This window comes from Pleurodeles waltl, chromosome 7 (assembly GCF_031143425.1).
Source record: "Pleurodeles waltl isolate 20211129_DDA chromosome 7, aPleWal1.hap1.20221129, whole genome shotgun sequence".
Taxonomy (NCBI): domain Eukaryota; kingdom Metazoa; phylum Chordata; class Amphibia; order Caudata; family Salamandridae; genus Pleurodeles; species Pleurodeles waltl.
Genome location: NC_090446.1, coordinates 857,272,137 through 857,299,451, shown reverse-complemented (window position 1 = coordinate 857,299,451; position 27,315 = coordinate 857,272,137). Strand labels below are relative to the sequence as shown.

The window sequence follows — 27,315 nt, the reverse complement described above, 5'->3', positions numbered from 1 at the left end:
CCATTGTTAAAGAAAAAAACCCTGGACCCACATGACCCAAACAACTACAGATTGATTACAAATGGATATTTAATGAGAAAAATTATAGAAAGAGCAGCAGTCACCCAGATGTCACAATTCATTTAAGACAACTCCATATTTAATACGTCCAAATTAGGTTTCATCAATGTAGAGGCACAGATCATGCCCTCATCACCATCATGACCTTCAAAATACAGTAGACTGGAATGGGGTTGCTACACTACGGCTCTTAGAATTTTCATCTGCAAGCATCAATTGATTTCAGCTCACCTGCTATAAATATGCAGACTAAACACAAATACTTCCTAAAATGGAAAGCCCCAAAGACATTGGAAACTCAAAAAACTTCAGTTGTCTTTCAACCATTGATCAGTGTATGACATTGAGCCTTATCAAACAGAATGCATTCAAAACTGAAATGCTCACATGTGGCAATTAGAAGCATTATGACCCTCTCTGTTCCTGACTTCACAATCTGGGACTACCTCCCAAAGTATCCAAGGAAGTAATAAACCTTGGAATTACCATGGACTCCAACTATCAATGAATGCCCAAGTGGATATGTTAGCAATATAAAGCTTCATTACTATAAAAACTCTGTGACATATCTTCCCCCACCTAGGATATCCACAGAATGTCTTAGCTACTATCTCTCTTGTATTGTCTAAACTTGATCACGCCAATGGCCTCTTCCATGGATCATCTTTTTCAACTATGAAAAGACTACAATGAATTCAGAACTCTGCTGCCAGTCTACTCCTACGTGTAAAGCCACAAGCCCACATCTCCCCTGCCTTGAAGGCCCTACATTAGTTACTGGTCGACAGAAGATCCACATTCAAGCTGCTTTGCATCACTCACAAAGTAATACATGGAATAGGACCACTTTACATCAGGAATAAAATCATCAAATACATACAAAAAAGGAACCTCTGCTCCAGATTGGCACCCCACCTCAAAACCCCAGCATACAAGAAAAAAGCATGACTACTACATCTTTCTCTTTTCAAGTAGCCAAACAATGGAATTCAGTCCCTCAAACACAAGATTCACAGATAACTATCTTCTCTTCAGAAGAATATTCCAAAGCCAGCACTTTTACTACATGACCACCATACTCAAAACACATATGTATAGCACATGCTTGGCTTCAGTATGTAATTTGATTATATATATGTATGTAGATACGAAAATTTATTTGTAGAAATATAGTTACTACTTATGGTTTAAAATATATAAATATTCTTATAGGCTTATAGGTCAGCCTAATAAATGTGTATATCATTTATATTATAGATATATGCTATATATCTATATAGTTTTCGTTACTTGAAAGAACTCTAACTATAACTGCTGAATTTCTAAGGTTTTGTATGAGTAAATTCTGAACCTAAATGTAACGTCCTTGTAACCTTTGTTTTTTTCAGTGAATATATGTATATATATTCAAAATGCTAAATGTGCAATATATTTATATATTCACTGAAAAAAACAAAGGTTACAAAACCAAACAAATTCAGCAGTTATAGTTAGACTTCTTTCAAATACCTAAAAATTGTGCCCCAAGGTAACTATGACTGGTGCCCTTACCATGCACAGTTGCCTCGTCATTAAGTTTATTGCAAATGTTGCATTGAGAGTATGAAAGATGACATAGAATATGTCATCTAAAATATAACATGTGGAGTATTTAGCTGTGCATGGGGAAGGCACAGGTTATAGTTACCTTAGGGTGCGAGTTTTAGTTACTTGATAGAACTCAAACTAGAAGTGCTGAATTTCGATGGTATTGTACGAGTAAATTCAGAACCTAACTATAACGTCCAGTTCAGTGAATTTCTATGATTTCTTAACGTATAATAAATTCAATTCCTATACCTGAATCCAACCACTGCCGAGCACGGCCTTTAGGGCCCACACACATTTTTTTATGACCCGTGACCTGGCCCATCTGGGGGCCTATAAAAAAACAAGCGCAGGAGCCCACACTAGTTTTTTTTTGCCTCAAATCTTGTGAACTCACGGCAAAAAAACTATTTAAAAAATGTTTTTTGGGCTCTGGGTGCTAAGGGGTCAGGGTGTCCCTACCCTGGCCCCTTTTATTTTATTTTTACTTTTTTTGTGGGACTCCCAAGGTGGCTGCCACCACTCTTGGTTTGAAGTGTTGGCAGCCAATCAGAGCTGTGCGTTTCCCTGCACAAGCTTGTCTTTGTTCACAAAGACTTCGCGGCCAGATATAAACAAATTTGAATTTCCCTAATTTCCCCAAATAACCAAAGCATAATCTGCTACCAACAGCTAGCTTTCTGCCATATTTGCTGTAATTCCGTCCAGTGGTTTGGCCTGTAGTCATGTCCAAAGAATCCTATGGAAATTACCATGGGAAATGCAATGTTTTTGAGCCCCCTCTTTCTCAACCCCCGCTTTACGGATCATCCTGAAACTTTGCATGTGCAACAAGAATCACCGCAACACTTTGTTTTGAAAATTTTGGGAAGATTCGTCAAACAGTGCTAAAGATATGTGCAAGTCAAAAAACACTTTTCCTATTGAAACATAGTCCTTACTAAAACTACCTACTGGCGGCCCCCAGTAGGTAATACACATTATATATATATATATATATATATACACACACACACACATATATACATATATACAATATATATTACGCTATATAAGTTGTTTAATTATATGCTTATGGTTCATTGCTTTACTTTATTTTATCTATTGGAGATATTGTCATAACAATTTTATCTATAAGTGCTTCACTATTGAAATATAGAAGGGAAAACATAAAATGACCTAAAAAAATAAACTTTCATAAATAAATCAGCTTTATGAACAGCAACACTTGAAAGTCTGAGTTTCTAAATATTTGTCCACACGGGTGGATGTATATCTTTATTATGTACTTATGTATCTATATATCTATATATCTATATATATATATATATATATATATATATATGTATTACTTTACTCCCATTTTAGAAAATAATCCCTTCAACTCTTTCCAATTCACTACTCTATGATCCTGATTTAGATCTTGGAGGTAACGGTCCCGCCCTTGGTTTTCCAACTAACATCAATCTGCTGCCTTGGTAGTCGGCCCGCCAGATTTAGATGTTGGTGGTCCAGTAAGTAAAAATCTGCATTGACCAAACCTCCTTATACTACTATGAGCTCAGAAATAACTCTTTCCATACTGATCCTTCCTCTATCCCTCCTTTGACTCATACCGAACCTAATTTTACCACTATGAACTCCCAGATAACACTTTCTAGAGTCTTTCCTCCTCTATCCCTCCTTTATTCTATTCAATTCAACTAACAAGCTCACATGACCAGCACTTCAATTAACAGCTTAAATCCCTATACTAATCCACTTTGGGTTCTGAAGTAGCCTACTACTCACCAAAAAGAGCTTTAACTCCTCATCAGAGAAATAAGAGCTTTCTAAATACAATTACAATCACTACTACAATTTGTGTTTATAGTTATGTGCATTTCAGAGCCCTTTGAAAAGAAGCACTGTCCAAAGGACCATTTCAGTATGCAAGAAGGTAAATAAGGAGGTTTTTGGTAGTTGCACATAAAACATTTGAGGACACAAGAGTTCCAAAATGGAAAGACAAATTGAATAAAAGATAGTGCTGTCCACCTAACTATTAAACAGAAGTCAAGACATTTACAATCTAGCTACACACATAATTGGTTGCACTCACTGATCAGGAATCAGGTTGACAATGGTGCAGCTGGTTTTAGGAGATAGCTGCAGAGATAGTGTGTTCAAGGGGCACATTCTAATAAGTGATCTCTTAGTGACCATTCAAATTTAATTGAGGAATAGTTGTGCAATGGGTTGATACTTTGAAGAAACAAGAGATCTATTAAGAGAACAGGAAGCAGTTGAAGGGGTTCGAGATACAAATCAGGATCCCAGTAGAAGAGGCCAAAGTCTTCATTTTTTGGCTTGAGGGGCCATTGAGGCTTTTAATGGCTTTGGTGGATCAGAGCATGGGAATTAGTTCTGCAGGTGACATAGAAGTAAAATAAGCAGAGATTCGTAAATAGGGGACCTTACAGTAAAGAGGAAGGGTGTAGAGTGAATAGGAGCTGCTATTTTTATGGTTTATCAGCGAAGTAAATGGAGATGTCATCAGCAAGCATAGTAGATAAGAGAATGATAGAATGACATGCAGGGGGGTAGATGTACAAAAGCTAAATATTCTCAGAAGTGGATTTAAAGAACACATATCAGGATGGTACAATAAGCAAAGCAGACCACTGGAGAATACTTTGCAGGTGTTAACATTTGTGTTGTGTGTGCGAGATTTACTCTAGTAATACAAAGAGGAGCACAGTTGAGGCTTGAGTGTTAGCATAGAGGGAATGATGAATGACTATGGGGAGGGTGTTGTTGGTATAAATGGATACATAATGTAAGTTGGGATCTACTGAGAGTTTACTGTTAATGATGTTGAAAAACGTATGAAATTAATGATTGCCAAGGGCAGCATGCATCTGTGTATGCAAATTAATTCAGCAGGATATTTATTTTTGCATTTGGAACTTTGAAAGACAGAGAGGAGGCTGACTATTGATGGGCAGTTTGTTCAAAAACGCCTATGAGAATGGTTAATAATGCAAGGGAATGTTGTCAAGGATGAGGGGCTCAAGATGAGGGAAAGTGGTTTGCCCTGTAACTGAGCAGGAAGAGAGGGAGTGCTTCAAAGGAACTGTTTAAATAGAAGTGATCAAATAAGAGCTGGAGTAAAATAATCTTTTGTTGTCTGATACACATTGAGTTTACCACAAAGTGCTTTATGAGGGGCAAAGTGCAGGTTCCAATCTGGGATAGAGTCTAGGGTTGAGTCCAGGTCTCTATTAACATGTGTTGTGGCCAAGTTCAATATATTGAGTCCCATTACAATAATAATAATAAGAAGAAGAATAAGAATAATCATAATAATAAAACATGCTATTTATTGTGCTCCCAAACGGTGGCCTGTTGTGCTACATAAAAATGTATTCTTATGATAATTTGAATCATAATTTTGTTTTTCTACTGTCAATATTTGGCAATGCTCCTGTAATGTGTGTGGAGTGATGACACACTTTATGAAGCATTAATTGATTGATAATGGAGAAATATTCAGTTATCCTTGGCTAATGGACTACCATGGAGGGAAGAGTCAAAGAAATTGACTTGAGTAGATAAAATAACCTGAAACTCAGTGGCAGGAGTATCACTGCTCCTCATCTGCTCCCCTGGGGGGCAGGAAGCCCACTAGGCACCAGGAATTATTTTTTAGAAAAGTCTAGGGATAGGAGCTTCCCAGATTGGGCAGGGCAATTCCCCAAATTCCTGAAAAATGGGCACAGTCTTCCTGCCCCCCTGGTGGGCAGAAAGCCCACTAGACACCAGGGGAATATATTTTTATAAAAGAGGGACAGGGGCTGCCCACAATGGGCATTACCATGTCCCCACTCCAAATAAATTGGGACCAAAGTCTTTCTGCCCCCCTGTGGGCAGATGAGGCAATAGCCTCTGATCTGCCCCTCCGAGGAGGGTAGAAAGCCCACAGGGCACCAGAGATTATTTTTTAGAAATATCTAGTGGAGGGGCTGCCCAGAATTGGAAAGGCAATGCACTCAACCCCCCAAAAATGGACACAGACTTTCTGCCTTCCTGGGGGAGATATAGGGGTAATTACTACGATCCTCCCGTAAGAAACCAGGGAATAAAAGGGGGCTGCCCAGCATGGATATGACCATGCATCCCCCCCAAATAAATGGGGCAAAGTATTTTTGCCCCCCTGGGGGGCAGAAAGCTCATTGGATGCAAGGAAATATTTGTTTTTTTTAAAAAGAGGGGTTGGGGCTGCCCACCATGGGCATGGCCATGCCCCTTACCCAAAATAAATGGGGACACAGTCTTTCTGTCCCCTGGGGGTCAGATGGGGCAATTACCTTGATCCACAACGGAGGGGGGGAACAGCCCACTAGATACCAGGGAATTAAAAAACAATAGAGGGGTGGAGGCTGCCCTCCTCCATGGAATGGTTATGTTCCCACCTCAACTGAAGGGGCCAAGAGTCTTTTTAGCCCCCCTGTAGACTAAAAGCATCTTATCCCAATGGCAAGCAAGAGGACATTTGACTCTTTTGGGTGTTCATTTTACATATGGGCCAGGAGAGCTTGGCTAACTCTCAATATCATCCCACTTGCAATTGTGAATAGCTGCAGTTTTTGGGCTTGGGTGGATGGCACTTACCAGACCCACACACTTCTGAAAACTAGACATCTTCACATGCACCCCATGCCTTTTCTTACCCACAGAGTCCTGTAAACCTAAAAAAATAACTAAAACACATGTTCTCACATTTCTGTGACGAAAACCTTTGGAATCTCTGGGGAGCCACACATTTCTCACCATTCAGCATTTCCCCAAGTCTCCAGATACAAATGGTCCCTCACCAAACAGATCTTTGACACAAAAGACCCAAAGTGTTACATGGAAAAAACAACAATAGGGGCAGCTGTGGGTTTTGGGGCCATGCTTGGCTGCCACCCATGAAAACTTACCAACATAGATTTTTTTTTTAAAACAGACAACCAGGGGATTCCAGGGTGATGTGCCCTATGTGAATCTCATTAGGTTTTCTTACCCACAACGCCCTACAAACCTCCAACTTTGCTTGACGTCACTGATTTTCCCTACATTTCTGTGATGGAAACTTCCGGAATCTGCAGGAACCAACAAAATTCCTAACACTCAGCATTACCCTACCTGTGCCTATGAAGAATCTGCCACTCTTGTGTGGCTGGGCCTAGTGCCAGTGATGGGGACAAATCCAACTGAGATAAATTGGAATCTCCATGTAAGGGCTCCCATTGTCCTTGGTTTGATCGGTTCCTATAGCAGCACTAGGCCCAGCCACACAAGTGTGACGGCGTTTTTATCAGCACAGTTAGGACAATATTGTGTGGTAGGAATTTTGTGGATTCCTGCGGATAATGGATGTTTCCATCATAGAAATGTAAGGAAAATGGTGATTTCAGGAAAAGCTTGAGGTTTGCAGGGCACTGTGGGTAAAAACAAACCTAATGGGATCCACACAAGCCACACTATCCTGGATTCCTTTAGTCTAGTCTAGTTTAAAAAATATGCAGGTTGGCTAGGTTTCCCTAGGTGTCGACTGAGCTAGGAAAAATGTGCTGCATCCATTTCAAGTTTTGGGCTGGTTCCTGTTGCCCTCACTAAGGGGGTCATTATGACCCCGGCGGTGAGTGGTAATGTGGCAGCAGTACAGCCAACAGGCTGGCGGTACATACGTTCATATTATGAGAATGGTGGTTTGGCTGCAGCCAACCCGCCACTTCTCCAATCAGACCGCCAGCAGGTAGCGGCAGCCGGGCCAGACATGTCAATCTCCAGCCCAGCGGCTTCTATAGTACCGCTGGCTAAATTTTTAGCCAGCCTACCACTGGCTCAAAACGCCACGAAAACCATGGCAGTAGGCCCTACCAATGAGAGGGAATTCCTTCCCTGTCACTGGTAGGCGGCTCACCCACCCTCCTAACACTCCCAAGACAGCCCCCACCCCCCTCTATTCACGCTCCCCCCTTCCGATCTTCTACCCATACACGCACACACCCACACACACGCACCACGCATACACCCACTCACTCACACTGGCATACACGCATACATCCAGTCATGCTCGCACACATTTGTACACCTATTCACACTGACATGCATACACGCACTCACATTACCATTCTTACAAGCATTCACACACATGCTTACACCCACGCAAACAACGCTATGCACACAGAAACATTCATGCACACACTCACACATTAATGCACACAACCCCACACACAACACCCCATGCCTCTCCCCTGTCAGAAGCCCAACTTTCAGGTGGTCTTCCGGCAGGGAACAGGAAGGGGTGCTGCTACCACCAGCAGCGCCCGCTAGCAGAACACCACCAGGCCGTATCACAGGTCATGATACGGCTGGCAGCAGTCTGCTGGCGTGGCGGTGCTGGTGGTAGCAGCGCCACCTTACCACCGTCCGCCAGTCTGATCACTGCCACAAGAAGGGCGGAAGTCCGGCAGTGCTCATAATATGGCGGACGGATGGTAGCCACGGTGACGGTCTTTTGGTGGCCATCACCGCGGCGGTAGGCGGTTTTTACCGTCAATGACATAATTATGGCCTAAGTCTACTCACACAAGTGAGGTTCCATTTTTATCGGGAGACTTGGGGGAATGCTGATGGAAGGAAGTTTGTGGCTCCACACAGATTTCAGAACTTTTAATCACAGAAATGTGAGGAAAATCTGTTTTTAGTCAAAGTTTGAGTGTGCAAGGAATTCTGGGTCAAAAAAACATCCCATCCTGGATATGTTTATAGTTTAAAAAAACATACAGGTTGACTAGGTTTCCCTAGGTGCCGGCTGAGCTAGATTCCGAAATCAAGAGCCACCTACATTGGAAAAAGAGGGTCTGTTTTTGGTGGAAATATGTGATGCATCCATGTTGTGTTTTGGGCCATTTCCTGTTGTGGTCACTAGGCCTGCCCACACAAGTGAGGTACCATATTTATCGGGAGACTTGTGGGAGCATAGCACAGTAAAACATTTGTTATTACCAATTGGAACACAAATTTGGTGTGGATAGCTTATGTTGACAAAAAGGTATGGAGACCTAAGAGTGAACTACCCCAAACGGGGGTAGCAGCAAAGGGGTTAAACTACTCCAGGACCTGTGCATCTCTACATAATTTTCATACATTGACCTTTATTTATACTACTTCACTTCTATGTACTATCTCATCTTTGCCAGATCTCCTTCTACTAGTTAAATTCCTTCTAACCTTTTTTCTTCAGATAGCCATCCACCCACAGATCCATTTCTATTTGCCAACATCCTTTATTCAGCAATCTCCTTTTTCAAGCAATTGTTACATTTGCCTTCCACATTCTTGCAGAGGGCACAATTAAGAATGTTTAACATTTGATAAATATAGCTGTATTCTGCACCTGTTTTCGATTCGAAATTTCCCATACCTGCTTCCTTGCTTAGTTCCTGTTCAAGTTTGATATGTCTTCACCTACTAAGCTACTGTCCTTAAAATGCTTCTTTACATGTAGATCAAGAGATCGAGTAATTTGTACATCTATCCATTTTCTCATTTTTGGGGCAATATTGCACACAATTAATAGAAGATAAAGCTGAATCTCCATAGTTCTTAATCACTGTGCTCTCTAAGGGGCAGGTTTAAGAGCCTCTAGCACCTCCTTATGCCACATTAGTGTCATTTTTTAACACTAGTGTGGCCCAACGAGGCCAAATTTGCTACCCCAAATTTACAAAGTGGTGCAATGCATTCATTGCACCTCTTTGTAACTCCTTGTGCCACATTATGCCCGTGGCTGTTAGGGGCCCCCAAAAATGTCTCAATTAAATCTAAAATATTTCTTTGTGCCATTTATAACAGTATACAACGCCTGTACACAGCTGGCATTAAAAGGAGGCACACCATTGTTTGCAATGTGCTTTGCAGGCTTAGCGTCAAATATTTTGGCGCTAATCCTGCAAAGCGCCAAACTAACATCACAGATTTTGATGCTAGTTCCCTAACTACCGCCATGGTGCACCGTATGTTAATTATGACACACACATGGTGGCACTAAGGGGCGCAGGAAAAGTGGCCCTGCATTGGATGGATCGTCACTTTTAAAAATTCTGCCCTAAGTTTTAACACTTAAATACGTCCATATCTCTTTGGCCCCAATAATTTGTTCTGGGATAAACTTTGCTCCCAGTGTAAACTGAATTTTGCAACGAAACTGTAATTCCAAGTAAGGATGGTGTCTTTCAATGTTCTCTCAACACATTCCGCAAGGGCCAACCTGAGAAATTCATGGATAGAAAATGTGCAAGAAAAATCCGATGTCTGCAGTAAATCATGTAGTACAATGTTGAACTGAATTTACCACCTTCCCAAGGCAATTTAGGAATCGGAGGCTTTTACAACACCTAGGAAATACACAATCCATAGCTAGCACTATTTACCTTGGGTGATAAATGCCAACACCTTTGTAGACATTCTCGGGAATTGGGCTAGTGTGTTTTTTTGTCTTGGCATCCTTATGTAGCTCAATCCTTTCTTGAAATTCTCGACTCTAGTTTATGATATGATGTTTAAGTCATGTCCTAATCATCACATCTATTTTCTCTTCATCATTTTATCTAATGCAATGTTCAGGAAGAAAAAAAGATGCACAATGATGATGAATTTGTTTTGTTTTGTAAATGCTTCCTGATTGCACAGCAGTGCACAGGGTCCAGGAAGTTGTTTAAAAGGTTGTTAATTACAGAACAGATTTACATTACTGATTTACTTTATGTCCTTAGGGAGTTGCACTGCTATACAGCTCCACAGAAACAGGAAAAACCTGAGACAACGAGCGAATGAACATTGTGAGGCAGGCAAGACACTGCAAATAAACTGCAGGTAAAGTCGCATTCATGATATCCACTGGGTAGTGAAACGATTAACATTAACATAGATAGTTCGGAATAACAGCAAATGAATGTAATGGTGTTTTGACATACACAGATTTAAATTCTGTCCTAAGACTGCGTGTCTGCTGTGGCGAGATTCCTACAGAATGTTTATCCTGGTTGACTGCAGTTAAACTCTCTAGCACTAGAAACAAGCATTTGCAATGCAATGGGTCTCGCTTTTGCTCGAGTTAGAGCTATTAGCATTATAAATGTCTAACTGGACTTTTCTTGCCACATAAATTGGAAATGGAAAGTAAAGCAGTTGATATAAGCAAGCTGATTCAAAGCACCACAGCTGCCATGAGCATGAGCATGAGCGCTAAAGAGAGACACAAAAGGAAAACAAACTTCTCTCGCAGTCAAACATATCGGCAAAATTGCAATTATCCGTGTAACAGGGTCGGTCCCCAAGGCGGTAACAAAACCACCCCAAGGAGGGACAAACGTAAAGCATTTACCAATGTCACCAAAGGATTTTTGAAAAGCAAGCCACTGAATGAGTGAAAGTGATGGGCGTGAGGTGGGCGTGGGTAAAAGCCCAAATAGATACAACACGTCGCTAAGGCAGCACTTGCGTGCTTCTATGCTCCACCTAAAAATCATGTCTGAGCAACATAGAGGACAGGTTGTTCACATTCATGATTAAAGAATCACACTGAAGTAATATATATATATATATATATATATATATATATATATATATATATATATATATATATATATATATATATATAAATAACATGAATTATAAATGCTTACAAATACCTCAGTGTGATTCTTTAATCATGAATATATATATATATATATATATATATATATATAGAGAGAGAGAGAGAGAGAGAGAAAGAGACAGAGAGAGAGAGATATTATTGTCAGCCCAGAATGGTATGGATATTTTCAACAAAAGGACTTATGAAGATGGTGAAAACAGAAAAAACAGCAGTAATGCAGAAAAGTATAGACTAGTGAGATACAATATGGCATAATATCATTTACATTACATCCATGTTGCGCTCAGTAAGCATGAGTGCTGCTAAGTATGGTGAGCTGTGGATCTTCAAGCTGGCAATTGGTCCAGAAAGTTAATGCTCATCTCAGAGAATTGCAGTAACTTGAAAATCACAAGTTTGAATGGCAGCTGGCAAACTCAGTCTTTAATCTTTGAGGTTAGTAAATTGAATACTAATAATTTGGGTAACAGTCACAACGGCTATAAGAAAAGCTTAGAAACAACAGTAGAGTATTTTGAAGCACTCTTTTAAAAACAAGTTATTTTCAAGTAGTCAATGTCATCATTCATAATTCAATGTATGCATCTCTTGCATTCATTCCTCTAATGGCGGGATATTGACAGATTTTCAACATGTAAAAAGTATTTTCCCCTATTAATATAGCCCACAAGAAAAAGTATTGTACATGTTATAGAAAGAAAATGCCTAGGAGAGTTGGGAATGAACTATTGAAAGTAACTTTGACATTGGATAATTCCACAGAGTAATCAAGTTCATACTTTCAATTACCCTAGGCCAGAACTATTGTGTCATAGAAAATGTGTAAAGGTAACTGAGCTGAAGTTACAGGGCCAGCATTAGTCATTATCTTGTAGTCCATACTGACATTTTTATGGGAGTTTAATACTTCCTATGTATCACATTTGGTTTGAGTAAGTGCAGCAATAAGTCCTTAGGATATTTAAAATATATTTCAAAATTATATACAAAACTTCCTGTGATATGTTTTCCATCTCCACATTCCACTGATGGTGGAGGGTATCCATGTCATTTTCGGTTTTCCCATATCCCTTAAAAATTAACATGTATATATTTGAACTAGGATAACAGAATAAGTTGCTCACGGCTCGGTGGTGAAGCTTTTTTCCAAAGTTTGGCAGGCAAAGTGAGAGATGCAAATGCTATTATTTATTTGTTTTGAAATTCATATAGGATGGACCACACCATATGGATAGCATGGCCATTCACACAAAAACACAAATTACAAAGAACTAGTTTAACAATATACAGAGCAGAATGTAGGCATAATCTCAATTAATTCAAATTATAGCAACAACTAAAAAAAACTTTGCTAAAAGGGTCCAGTAAATAATTGGTTTCAGGAAGAGTTTGAATTGGTTAGGTTTTACAGCCCATAGGAAGACTAAGAAGATTGACTTGCAGTTGGTTTTGGGAGCCTGTAGTAAAAGCTGGGAGATTAACAAGAGAAGGATTGGTTGTGAGTTTTTATTTTTTTCATATGGATTTCAAGAAGGTGTGTTGATTCGCTTTTGGTGCTTCTCTGGCCTCCTGTATTGTGAAGTTTGGTTCTTAGAATGGCAGACAAAGTGAAATTGCCTTGTGCACGATGCTAGCTATTCTGAAGTCACTTCTAGACTCAATTAGCAAACAATGGAAGCCTTTTAGAATGAGTTTAGTCCTGTCTGACTTTTTTGCTTCTTTCACTAGGTGAGTGGTAGTGTGTAAAATGTCTATGGAGGTGAAATGGATGTTTTGACTAGTCCAGTTAGCAAGGTATTGCTGACATACAGGTGAGACACTCCTCCAAGGTAGACTTAACGAGGTGAAGGGAATGAACAGAGGAGGTGAGAGAAGCAATCAATAATTGGCTTAGGATCCAATTAAATTGAAAGGACTGAGGATACTAGGAAAAAGAGAGATGGTGCTTGACCTACTTGAGGTAAGAGGGGATATATTATTGTGTCGTGTAGCTTGAATCCCCTTAATTTAAAATGGCAATAGTGAGGACAAAGTGTGCAAGAAGCCCGGACAGTACTGGGCAAATCCCTGTAGTAATAATGTAAACAAACTGAATTAGAGTACTGAAAGCAAAACTGGTTAATGTTCACTCAGAATAGATGATACCCTGTGAAATGAGAGGAACATGACATAATTGCTTGTATTCATGCTAACTGGTTCTTGATTTTACTAAAGTGATTTGGTTTTGAAATTTCAGCAAGGACCCAAATAATATCAACAGATGATCTGGTACGGAGTATGATCTGGATTTGTCAACTTGGAACTGCTCCTTCACCATTCCTGGCGACAAGGATTCAGAAGTCCTCCTTGAATGGAGCTGTCTGTGGAATTTCAGAGTGCAGTCGATGTCTGTCACTGGTTCATCCTACTTTTTTCTTTTATCCAAGATAATATAGCCGTCAATACAAGCTGGCAAGATGGCTCATCAAATAACATCCTAAATATTGCAGCTGTTCCCAACATTGCTTTCCGGAAAATTTCTTCCAAAACACAAATAATTCGCAGATTTATTTTACCATGTTACTTGGGGCAACCGCTCCTGAAATAAATATTTTCTTCTGTTACTGCACAGAAGTCCATGGCGTTGATCCAGTGGTTAACAGCTAGGGCTGCCACAGCCCACCGTGTACAGGCTATTCCAATGCAGCGCTATTTCTTAATCCACTTTCCAAGATAGCAAGGAAATTTTTTTACTCAAAATCCTTAGAAATGGCAAGCCCGTATTCGGAGTAGTATATGACAATGAGATCTTAGTACTTCATTTTGCAAACTGATGATGTAGTGTGTTTGCCTGTAGTTTTAGATGTGGGCTCCAGTTGATTGGCAGCCCCGTTGCATTATACCAGAAGATTCTTCACAGTGATGCGCCCAGTTTGTAAGAGTAAAACAAATCCTCATTTGCCATTACTTTCTTTTGATAATACCTTACGTGTTTGTCAATGTTCCAAAGGTTTACGTATATTATCCGATGTCTAGAGCAATAATCTCGTTTCATATATTTTTTCATCTAGAAAACAACCTGTCTTCTGAAAATGAGTTTACAAGAGAAGTGCCTCGGGTTTTGTATGTTCCTTCGGATCACTGGCTTTGAAGTGCCAGTGCTAAAAAACGTGGTTCCTGCTAGCACTGTAATTACGAATAAGCACTCATAGCTCACTAAAAATAGAAGCCGCCTTCATTTACCAAAGTAGAATATATAAAACTAGTTTTTAAAACTATTCCAAAAAGCTGATTCTGTATGTGCGTGAAAGATGACAAGCACAAATGTTTCTTTGGTGATAAAGGCAAATCCCGATACCCTTCCTAAAGGCAATAATAACACTATCATAAATCACTACCCGCGAGTTTATTCCATTCTTATGTTTTCTTCAGCACAACTTGCAAGTCAAAACCTTTAGGCCAGAAACGTACAAGATTCAGTTGGGAAATGATTATTTTTGAGACTTTATTTTTCTGATCCATCATTTAATGAACAGTTTTAAGTGCTCGATTTCCAGTAGTTGAAAAGTATCTACAGAATTTTGTTACACTCCTGCAGGCCTTTGAGTGCTGGGGGTTATGCCAGGTCTCCGGGTATCAGAGCTGGCAGCAATTAAAAAATGACTTTTGAAACCGTCGCAACCAGCCCCTATACTTTACACCCTAAACATTTATCAATTTCTCAACAATTACTGTAGAGACACTTAAGTTAATCTCCTTCCGTCACCCAGTCCTTGTTTACATCTCACATATTTTACTTCATCTTACGTTTCCTAACAGTATTGGCTCTCTACAGACATTTCGTTTCTATAGTTGTTACATGTGACATCTAGTTCATGTACAGTGCATACAGAGTTCCTAAAGGAGCCTGTGTGAGTTCAGATTGTGGGAGGATGTTCATGATAGTACACAAATGAGATCTCTGAATTTGGGGCTGAGGCTTGTCATAGATTGCACAAAGCAATGGTCACATAGGTACCAAATGGAATTCCCATTTTATATGAAAGTTTGTGAAAGACTGTGAAAAGGTCACCCTTGTTGCCCTGATCAACATAATTTTTTCAGTGATACTGGTGGTTACTGACAATGTGCCGTGTGCCCTGCTAACAGTGCTCTCTTTAAAAGGTAGAGAATAATTAGGCATAATTACAATTAGCTTTGACAGCCTACCTGTAAGTCCTAGTGTATGGTAGGGTATGTAGGTTTAGGGACCCCAGTGGAGTTAAGGCCCTTAAGGGTGAACTGCTGTGGTGTCTGCTGTCGTTTTAAAGTCAGTCCTGCTTTGCAGGCTGCTTTTAAAGTCAACTTAGAATTAAAAGTAGTACCAAAGTCTCAAACTACCTTATTTTTACATATAGGTCCCCCCTAAGCACTTCCTTAGTTGCCCTAAGTGTATGTTGCATTGTATTTATAAGCAGGGACATAACAAAAGATGTCTTATATGCCCTGGTGAGGGAAAAACTGCCAGATTTGTTTTTCTCCATTGTAGTTCTGCTAGCTCTATAGGCTGGCATGGGAAGGCTTTATTAAACATTGATAACATGTTATCTTTTGAAAGGAATGGACTAGAACTGTGATTCAAAGTATCAAAATATTGTTTAAATGAATCCAACAACCTTGCCAAGGTAAGATTTGTTATAACTCTTATAGGATAAAGAGTTGTAGAACTCTTTCCTAAAGTGACCTAAAATCAGCCCTGTAGTAGCATTTTCTGATTGTGCAGCCTTTGAAAAGCTGGTCAGGCTCCACTGATGAGGTGTGAAGTGGCCTGGGCTAAGACAAAGGGACCATCTGCTGGGAGGAGATCTGTAGCAGTAGATGCCAGGACAGGAAGGGGCCTGGGCAGACAAATTGGTTTTCTAAGGGCAAAGGACAGGTAGTGCAGGACTCAGGCACACCCCCACTACAGAAGTGGTCATTACAGAGTGTGGCAGCCTGTACCACATTAGTCGAGGGTGCCGCCTGGTTGCCAGCCCAGAGACATGGATAAAAGTCAGAGAGCTGCAGAGTAACTCAGATCCCTGCTGGAAGAAATCAGAAGAAGATGGACTGCTTTGCTCAAGCCCTGGTCTGCACCAAGAAGGACTGCACTCTGAAATACTGCACCTGCTACACATTCTGTGATTCACCACAAAGAGGACTTTGCCTTCCTTCTAAGATTCAGGAGTGGACTCCCTATAAGCAACAGGTACAATGGAGCTACCAAGAGTCCATTGTGTCAACTTCTGCAAGAAGAGCCCAGCCGACAAGCATCCAGTGCAATGTTAAGGATTTGACCAGGTGCATTCTGGGAAATGTAGTCCCAACTCTTGAAGGAGCAACTCAGAGCTTCTGTAGACTAGGCCGGTGTTGTGGACATGTCAAGACCCCCAAAAAGACCTTTTGGAAGAAGCTCCAGACCATTTTCAGAATTTTGTTGGAAAAGCTCCAAAAGTCGACCGCCACGTTGTCTGGAGTCAAATCGGTGACATCAAACCGCAACTAGCCCTAAAATTCAGGTCTGCCCCCTGAAAGCTCCTTAGCGACGAGAATCAAGACCTCCAGTATTTCACAGAGGCTTTGCACTGAACCGAGCTGTCAACCCGGGCTGCCAATGTGCCTCGCTCAATGATGAGAAAAAAAGAACAAAACAAGTGCAAAGGTAAAATTTTGACCAAGGCCTACCACTCAGTGTATATGACCCGGGCTCCATCGCGGTCATCCACAAACTTTGACTTTCACCCGGTCAGGTACGACCAGATAGCTGCAGTTGGTGCTTCTCACTTTCAGGCACTAGAAAGCAAATTTCTATGATTTATTTTTTAAATTCATATCTCTGGCTCCCTACATTGGATCACTGTCATTTTGGTGTCATTTTAAAGAAAAAATATTTAACATTTTATGAATTGGTGTTGGATTTTTATTGTGTGTTATGTTTTACTTATATACTGTTTTGTTGATATTACATGCTTTACACACCTGTCTCCTAAGTTAAGCCTGACTTCTGGTGAGCCAAGATGCCCAGGGTTGAGCAAAGGTTAATTTATTAAGACCCTGACTGGACCTTATTTGTGATGCTATTACAAGTGTAGGTACCTGCCTGTCCTTAATATTAAATCAATTTCTAACAATAAGGTGTACACAGCTATTGAAATGTTGACTGCAACAGAGAAGCAAATGCTGGGCTGTGTGAGAGAAATGAGTGTGTCTGTGAGTGTGAGAGAGACATTGCATGGAGAAGGGCAGGTGATGTAACGATGTATATGTAAAGGAGCAGAGTGAAAAGAAAGCAAAGAAGAGAGGAGATGATGTGTGTGATTTGCAGATAGAGGATTTCATATTTGGTTAGAATCATGGCAGATATGTCTAAACTATTGAGAGACTGCAGAGGAAAGTGGTGTGAAGGGAGACATGAGGTTACTCAGCACTCTGATGACCTTTACCCCTTTCAAAGGCCTGAGTAATATTTAATTCACAGTTTCAAATTTCAGATTTTAAAAATGTCAAGTCTAATTATTCACAACTAAATCGTTGTTACCTCTAAAATACATTGATAGAGCTAATAGTACTGGTTTTATTTATGAGTATGTTTGTTGTTGTGTGAGAAGTCTGGTTGCAATTACAGAAAAGAACTTGTTAAATATTTAGGGCACCCCTATAATTAAGGGTGTGCGAAATTAGCATACTTTTTTGTGTGTTTATGCAAAATTTCAGGAAAATTATGTGAAGTTTTGCTGATTTATGTGAAATACGAATCTGCCCTGTAGTGTTATATTTTAGAGTGTGCACAATATGTACTTGCATCAATATTGGACACACTGGTGTATTTCACAGTTGTAAAAAAGCACACATACACAATTGCTACGAACAAAAGTCCCTTGCATTCAGGTTAGCTGCAATGTTTTCTCACTCTCACCAGTGCTTGAAATGGAAAAATTAAAGTGCCCGGTACTCTGTACCAGAGTACCTGCTTGTTCCCGAGAAGTGCCGGTACTCTCCTATTAAAAGTATTATGTTTTTCTTGAAATGTGCCGGTACTCTCCCTCTCAAAATAAAAAAGTGCCGGTACTCAGTACCGGACAGTACCGGCCCATTTAAAGCACTGACTCTCACAGCATAATTTTTCAACAGATTGTAACATAGTTCTGGGATATGACATAATGGTGTGATTTTGGAAACATACCATGAAATTTCCAAAATGTATCTAATTACACTGGAGTAATTTAAATTTTACCTTGCCTACTTACAATGTCATGTATGTGAACTTGCCTCACCAGACATTTGGGGCATATTTACAAGAAAGTGGTGTATCGGTTCTGGTGCGCCACTATTCTTGCATCCCCCTGCGCCTCCCTAACAACACCATGGTTTAATTTGATTTAAAATACAGCGCACCATGGCGGTCGTTACCACAACAGTGTTAAAATGTTTGGTGTTGCTGTGGCGCTTTGCTGCACTAGCGCCAAAAATTTTGGATCTAGTGCATCAAAGCACAGGGAGGCCCACAGGCAATACAGGAGCATCACTTTAATGCCTGCCTTCGGCAAACATTAAAAAGGACAGAAAAAATTGTGCAGTGAGACCTTGTAAATTTAACTGCACCATTTTTTGCGACCTCCCTATGGGGGAACACCCCCTTTGCATACATTATGCCTGGCACAGGCATAATGTGGCCTAAGGGGACACAAAGTGGTGCAATGCATGCAGCTAGAAGTCATTTAGTGGGGGGCATGGCTGGAGGTCACAAAAGATGGCCACTGCTCTTTAGAGATCTGTGAGGCTTCAGCACTTCCTGGAAAGAAGGAGATGTTTTCACATCAAAATGATTAATTTCTTCAGCATTTTTGAGCACTGGAGCTCTGCCACTGCATAAATATGCCTTTATCTTACAGAGACATGGAGTTTTGAAGTCATTTCAGAGACTTCATGTGAGGGCTTGAGGTAATTATTTATCTGTGTCATTTGTGTTTCACTCCATAAGCCTCTGCACACACCTAAACTTTCACAGAGATGTTTCTATTTGACTTTTAACTGCTTGCCTGGATGTCATTCAACAAATCTAATTTCCTCTGCAATGGAATATTTATTACCTTCTGACAGCCAGCTGAACTTTTGACCTCTCTCTTCAAACACATTTAGCTGAGGTTTTCAACTTTCAGTATTCACTGGCAGCTCTTGTTGTCAAGGAGCTCTTTCAAATTGCTCTTCACAACATGGTAAATGCTTTCCTTTGATGGAGGGGATTTTCCTTTTCAGAAGGTTCCCTTAAAACTAGTCACCAATTGTTTGACTATGTGCAGTGAAGTGCTTTGCTCTTGTGGTATTCTGCCATGCCTGTTATGAGAGAATAATTTTGGATTTTCTATTTATATATTTTGTATTATATTTTGCTCTGTTGTTGGAAACTTCTTGCAGCAGCTTCTCGTCGTAATATAATTTCATCAACACCTCACATTGCTGGATTCCTATTACCAAATTGCTGCTGGCTTTTATGGGGAGACCACATAATTCTCTGAGCAGCCAGTCATCATCTTCCTCCAAGTCTAATAATCCTCTCCGAGTGGTGCGCACACATATAACTAAATCTTCTCTACCATCAGCTTTAACAATGGATAGTGCTACAGTCTTTTTAAAGGATAGCGCCTCTTCATCTCATGCTGCTGGCGCAATTGCGAAAAAACCATTTAACACCTCCTCCGTCAAGCGCCCAAAAAAAGACCTTGATTCTCCCTCAAAATCACCTACACAGCTTACTCTAGATGATGTTATGGAGGAATTGCGTGCATTAAAGCCCTTTATGATGAACACTAATGCCTCTTTGCAACGTATTGAGGAGCAATGGTCCCAACACGAACAACGAATTTGTACTCTGGAACAGAGAGTCAGTAACCTTGAAGATTGTAACACTGTCAATCCTCAGATCTCCAAGGACATAGCCCAACTTAAAAGGCTTACTGAAAACGTAAAAAATAGAAATAAGAGAAATAATCTTCACCTTTTTGGGATTCCTGAAGGTTCGGAAGGCTCTAACATGATTGCATTCCTTCAAACAGAAATACCTTCAATTCTTTGCTTGCCTTCTACCTCTCCCCTCTCTATCCAACGGGCACATCGTTTAAGTCCACAGACTTCAACTGGCCCTCGTGCACATCCTAGAGGCATTATTATTCTCTTTCTCCAATTTACTGACTTGATGCAAATACTCTAAGAAGCCAAAAAGATGGGCTCTTTGTTATGGTCAGGTCATAAAGTGTTTTTCACACAAGACCTCTCTCCTGCCACATCCACGTATATACAACTTCTGGAGGTCATCTTCCTCCTTTTCTTTTTCTTTACTATCTTGTTTTTTTCCCATTCCTTTGCTTTTGCTAAATTGATATGCCTAGTGTGTTCCTTGTTACAGCATTTGTTTATTAATACTTCTTGTTATGCAACTTAGAACTGTTACTTGGAATGATAAGGGGCTTAAATACCCCATTAAACGTCAGCGTGTCTTATCTCACCTAGCTCGTTTGAAATGCCACCTTGCTTTGTTGCAAGAGACTCACCTCAACAACTCTGAGGCAATTAAGCTTAAAAAACAATGGTTGGGGGACATTTTCTACTCCCCTTCCACCACAAACAAAAATGGGGTAATTATACTCTGTCATAAATCTCTCAAACCTACCATAATTTCACGGCATCAAGATACAGAAGGTCGCTGGGTATTTGTTACATTTACAATTGACAATATTTCTCTTACTGTCCTAAATATATACGGCCCCACACATCCTGATCCAAATTTTTGGAAGAATGTTTCACATATTGTCTCTGAACATTCCTCAAACAATTTACTAATAGGTGGTGACTGCAACCAAATTCTCGATCCATTTTTGGACAGACGTTCCATGTCACGTTTCATTCCACATGCCTCCCACAAAGCTTTTAAAACTTTATTTTATAGCATTCTCTCTCTGATTCCTGGAGAATATGCAATCCCGACCTCTTGGAATACTCTTTTTATTCTCCTACCCACCATTCTCATTCTAGGCTTGATTATATCTTTCTGAGTAAAGGTTTATTGCAACATATGGTCAACTCTGAAATCGGTGCTATTTTGATCTCAGATCCCGCACCTGTGATTACTGACCTTGATCTTTTTCTTAATGGTTCTAAAACATCTTCATGGAGGTTTAATAACTCTCTACTTTCAGATGCTACTTTTATCGCTTCCTACAGTAAGTTTATAGAAGAATACTTCCACATCAACGATAGTGATCAACAATCATTTTATTTTGTGTGGGATGCATTCAAAGCAGCCTCTAGGGGTTTAGTCATAAGTTACGCTCACTCAAAAATAAAAGTCTGCTCAACAAACATCAACTTCCATCCTTGAAAATATAAAGTCCCTAGAACATGAATACTATACTCACAAAACTAGTAAATCACATCTTGAAGCACTAGTCTCAGCTAAAATGGAGTTTAACCAATATACCAGTGAACAAGCATGCGGCACCCTCCTGAAAATAAATGCCAGATATTATGCTGGTAACAATAAAGCTGGTTCTCTTCTAGATCGATATTTGAAAAAAAAGAAAATAAAAAACAACTATTAAATATATCACAGATAACAATGGTGTTAAACACTTTAGAGATAAAGATATAGCATTGTGTTTCGCTTCTTACTATAAGGACCTGTACACTCCAGAACACATACCAACAGTTGAATCTCTCAACCAATATTTCTCTAATCTCAAGCCAAGAGACCCATTGCAGATTGACCTCTCATCTTTAGACCAACCCCTGCAACTTACTGAACTATATACAGCTTTACAATCTCTCCCCAAGGGTAAGGCTCCAGGCCCAGATGGCTTCACTGTAGAATTCTTTATTCAGTTTGCTAAGTCTCTCTTCCCCAAACTCTTTCAATTACTTAATCACTTTATAATGTCAGGTTCTGCATCTGGCTCATTTACGGAGGCCATGATTTGTCTTATTCGAAAAAAAGATCGCGATGCGAATGACTGTAAAAATTATAGACCCATATCTTTAATTAATACAGATTGTAAACTCTATGCCAAAGTTTTAGCTCTCCGTTTACTCCCATATATACCTGACCTTATTGAGTCTCATCAATCTGGTTTTATCCATAATAGAAATGTAGCAGATAATTCCAGTACTTTTAAAAATATTATTAACAAGGCATCTAAACTTAAGATTCCTCTGGCAGCTTTATCATTGGATGCGGAAAAGGCCTTCGATAGTGTCTACTGGGGTTTCTTGTCGAACGGCAATGGAATGGCATGGACTAGGTACTAAATTCCGACATATTATATACATTCTTTATTTCTCACCATGTTGCTTGGTTATAAAAAATGGTATCCGATCTCCTTTTTTCCCTCTTAAAAGGGGTACTCATCAGGGATGTCCATTATCTCCTTTACTATGGCTCTCAAACCTTTTCTATACCAATTAAAAACGTCTGAACAATTTACGGGTTTTCAAAATAATAATGCACACATCAAATTTATGGCATATGCTGATGATATTCTTTTGTTCATGTCTCACCCTGACACTTCTCTTCCTGCATTCCTGCATGAGCTCAACCTATATTCTGATGTATCTGGCTGTAAACTTAATATAGACAAAACAGTGGTCTTACTACTTACTGCTCATTGCACTGGCTCTGTATTCCTTGATTCAGGATTTTCTTGGAATTTTTCTAAGATTAAATGCCTGGGGGTATGGTACTGCACTACTCTCAAGGATACATTAGAGACTAATTTGGAAATCTTATCTGCAAAGCTTGTAGATCTCACACAGAAATGGTGTCCCTTATATCTCACGTGGTGGGGCCGCTTGGACACCTTTAAGATTATGCTTCTCCCTATCATTAACTTCTTCCTTATGATACTTCCTATTAAGATACCTAAACTATTTTTTAGTTCAATTGATAACATTCTATCCAAGTTCCTGTGGAACGGTAAACAATCCTGAATCTCTCGCTCGAAATTAAAACTTCCTAAAGTACAAGGTGGAGTTAATTTTCCTGACTTTTTAACTTATCACTAATCTTTTGGCATTAAGCAAATACATCCCTATTTATCTACACTCAATGATGCTCCTCAAAAGCTATGGTTCTCTTTGGAAGAAACATTTATTTCTCCCTTTTCCCATAAACACATTATATTTTTGTCTAACCCCCTAAAATTCTGGTTGCCCAGCACTATCTCCCATTCAGTCAACTTACTGAAACCTTTTTTTATTTTGCATTTTACCCCCTATTAATCAATTCTTTAACAGTCCTATTTGGCACAATAGTTTGCTTAGGAAACAGGGTAAAACCTTGTGTTGGAAGGCTTGGATGACTGAAGGTATTCTTCTCATTTCCCAATTATAACATAAAGACTCTCTCATCCTTTTTACTACTCTCTCAGCAATTTATAATCTCCCTATTCGCATGAAATCCCAATATATCATTCTTTCTACTCTAGTCCAAGAGGCCCTCAATAAACTTATACATCATAATCATTCTTCTCTTGCATCATCTCCACACCTGATCGTAACTTCTAATTATCCTAGGGCAGCTGGAATTTATCAACTTTTAAGAACATCTGTTTCACCTAGACTCAAATCACCTATTGAGACATTGTGGGAATCAGATCTTGGTGTTGTTTGGCCAACTTTTTTTATGGGATAAGATACATTCCACTGCATGCACTGCAAGCCTCACACAGACCCTTTATTTATTTATAATAGACTTTTCTACACTCCTGTACGCCTTAACAAACTCAGACTTGCACAAAATGACAATTGTTGGCGCTGCCACACTCAGCAGGGTACTGACTTTCACATATTTTTTTCTTGTCCATCCCTATCTACTTTTTGGTCCTCAATATGGTCTTGCATTTCAGCAATAGCTCAGATCTCCTTACCAATGTCATATGAATTACTGTTTTTGGGTGGCATACATGATATCTGGAGTTCATTCAGGCCTCTTGGAAAATTGGTGGACCTTTTGCTTTTTATTGCAATCTCTATTATTTTTTTTCTAACTGGAAATCTTCAGAGAACATTACTCTCAGACAGTGGTGGAATTATGTATGTTATCATCATAGACTTGACAGCTACAAGCTTGATTCTACAGGAACTTTCTTCAAACGTCATCAGCTATGGCTGCCATGAAGTAACTATCTCTCACGCACTGCAAAGGAAATTGATTTTTCTCCTCCTTTTTAAAAATTTCAATATCCTGTTTTTCTTCTTATATATACTTATTTCATCTTACATTCACTGAAACTAATGTCTATTACCTCTCTCTCCACATGGCTATCACTTGATTCCCTTTTCTATCCCTATAGCTCTTCTCCCTCTCCCTCTCTCTTTCTTCTTTCTTTATTCAAACTTGGAGTCTTTGATACTATATTGCTGTATATGCCTAATTCATTTACATGTTTAATATGCATTTATAAGTACAATATTCTTTATGCATATATATTCACAACTGCATATCTCTGTCCTGGCAATGTTAAGTTAATGTTCTTGTATTTGACTCAATAAAAAACATCTTTAAAAAAGAAGTCATTTAGGCTCCGTTTCCAAAAAGATGACGGAACGCAAGGCAGCAAGCAAAGTTGCTGTGGTGCTTTGTGTTTGAATGAACTGAAGAAAGCAGAACATCGACATATCTACAAAGAAGTGGTGTAGTTCTGCTCCCTTTCTCTGTGCTGGCGAACCTTCAGCATCCATGCTACAACAAAGGTTCCCATGCGCCATAGTGTAAGGGTGTCTGCACAGTGGTTAGCATAGTTTCATTGCAGGAACTATGTTTTAAGGCAATTGTGTGTGCTGCAGAATGCAACACACAGCCCCAGAGAAAAAAAGAGGTGAAAAGAAAATATTTTATTCATTGTGTCAGCCTCAGAGAGGTGCAGAATATTCGTACAAATCCATGTCTACAGTTCTTTGTAGATATGAATTTGCATCAAAATCCATGGATGGACGCACATGCACCACCCAAGCACCACACTGCACTGCACTGCTTTTGGTAACAAACCAACACAAAATACCAGTCTAAATTTTGCATCAGATCTGAGTTAAAAAAGTAACACAAACCCGACTCAAAATCTTTGTATATTTGTCTTGTGTAGAGCATGATCTATGCAAGAGAACGGAATGATAGACAAGCAAGATTTGCTTTTTGGGTAATCATTGGCTTAGTGATGCATTCAATGCATAGGTTTAACTGTTTATAGGTATTTTAAAATTAAAAGCAAATTCATTCCGCATTTTTTACAAACGCAGCTGTTGAAAATAAGTTTCGTAGTTTTAAAGCAAGTGTGAGTGCATTCGGTCTGTAGCAGTGAGTTGCAAACCTCCCTGCAACATTACCGGATGAGACACACTAAAAATGTTCTGTTAGCCCTTGTAATAGCGCGTGTCCAACACCATCAGATGTTTGCCCTGGAGGAGATTATGTCGACAGAATAGTATCCTCAAAGCCAGGGTGATTTAATGTGAGCAGGACACTGATGCCTGTTAAAAGGCAATCTGGTTGTCGCCTGCTTCCATGCACCTGCCGTTCTTCCTACAAGAAAATTAAAAAAGACATGTGTGCGAGTGGTCAACCTATAGCAGAAGCATATGGCGCTAGCGGGCAACCATGCTGGTCTGAAGAAACACGTTTTTACGGCCCCTGCCACATCTGATTTTAGGAAGTTTTTGCAAGGTGCTAATTCCTAAAGCTTCCACATGAAAGGAAGCCATAGAAACAACATCTCACAAAAAAGGGTGTTGTTCCGTGTGACACCGTGTCTTTTCTGTATTTGTGTCTACCTATACTGAAGGTAAGCCACACATTTTAGATTATGTGTGTTTGTCTGCCTGTAGTAAAAAGCGGAAATAGAGCTTAGAGTTTACATTCTGCATGTGTACTTGCATACATTAAGCTCATTGTACAAAATTGCCGCTTTGAAAGTCTGTGTATATGTCCGCAATAACGCCTGGTACAAATAGTTCAATCTTTAAATTCTGACTGAACTCGAGGCCTATTACGTATATTGCAAGGTTTATACTCTGTCTAAGGGTCTTTCAGCTCCAAGCACGTGCAAGAGTGCTTGTGGGAAAGGGCCAATGGAAGGCCCATGGAGCAGCTAAAGGAATTAGTAAGTGTAATTAATTTAAAGAAGCTGGCAGTTCGGTGTTGTTCACAATCAGATTGACTTGGCCCAAAACTTCTGGCCACATGAAGAACATCTGCAATGCTAGGATTCATTTACAAATACATGGCCAGAAACAAAGATCTCTGTGTAAGTAGGTGTGATTGTTCTTATCTTTCCAGAATTAGCTCACTCCTGTTGCGAGAGACCCATTTTTACATGAGACTTGACTTGCATACAGAACACAGCTAAAAGTCGATTCAGCCTTAGAAGAAGAAGAGAACATCTATTGCAAGTACAAATGGATGGTGCTTTGCATCCGTCTCAAGACCACTGCAGGAGCCAACAAAAGAAGACCCAGTCAAGTCAGGATACTTGTTGGAGGTGTGCTACAGATTAGTATGTGAAAGGACATTTCAGCCTGGACTGGCTACCGGAAAGTAAACACAATGGGGCCAATTCTAAATGGGATCTGCTCTCGTGTCGGAGGCTGCGCAGTCGTGGGGGGTGGGGGAGCTCACTTGTGATGGGGCATGTGCAATGGGTTACTGTAGCACGGAGGTCCTACCATGGTGAGGGGCCCCCAGCACGAGTGCAGGCCCCTTGCCGTGACTGCAGGGCCTCCCCCCGAGTGCAGAGGCCCTTTGGGAATCGGACCCACTGTTACATGTTTACTTTCACTTCTGAGCCTGCCTCTCTCCTGTGTAGAAGGATGTATTTAGGTGTGTTGCTGTGGGTATCAAACCTCACTCACCCACTCATCTCAAGCTATGGCTTGCCTCTTCTTTAGCACAAATTATTCACTCACGGGATATTTTTGTTTTCGCAAAAGTGGATTGTGTA

General features: G+C 39.9%; 1 protein-coding gene across 1 annotated transcript in view; it reads right to left on the bottom strand.

The window, feature by feature from the left end:
* Window positions 1-27,315, bottom strand: part of GABRB2 (gamma-aminobutyric acid type A receptor subunit beta2) — a 950,662-nt gene that overhangs the window by 354,743 nt on the left and 568,604 nt on the right. The window lies entirely within an intron of this gene.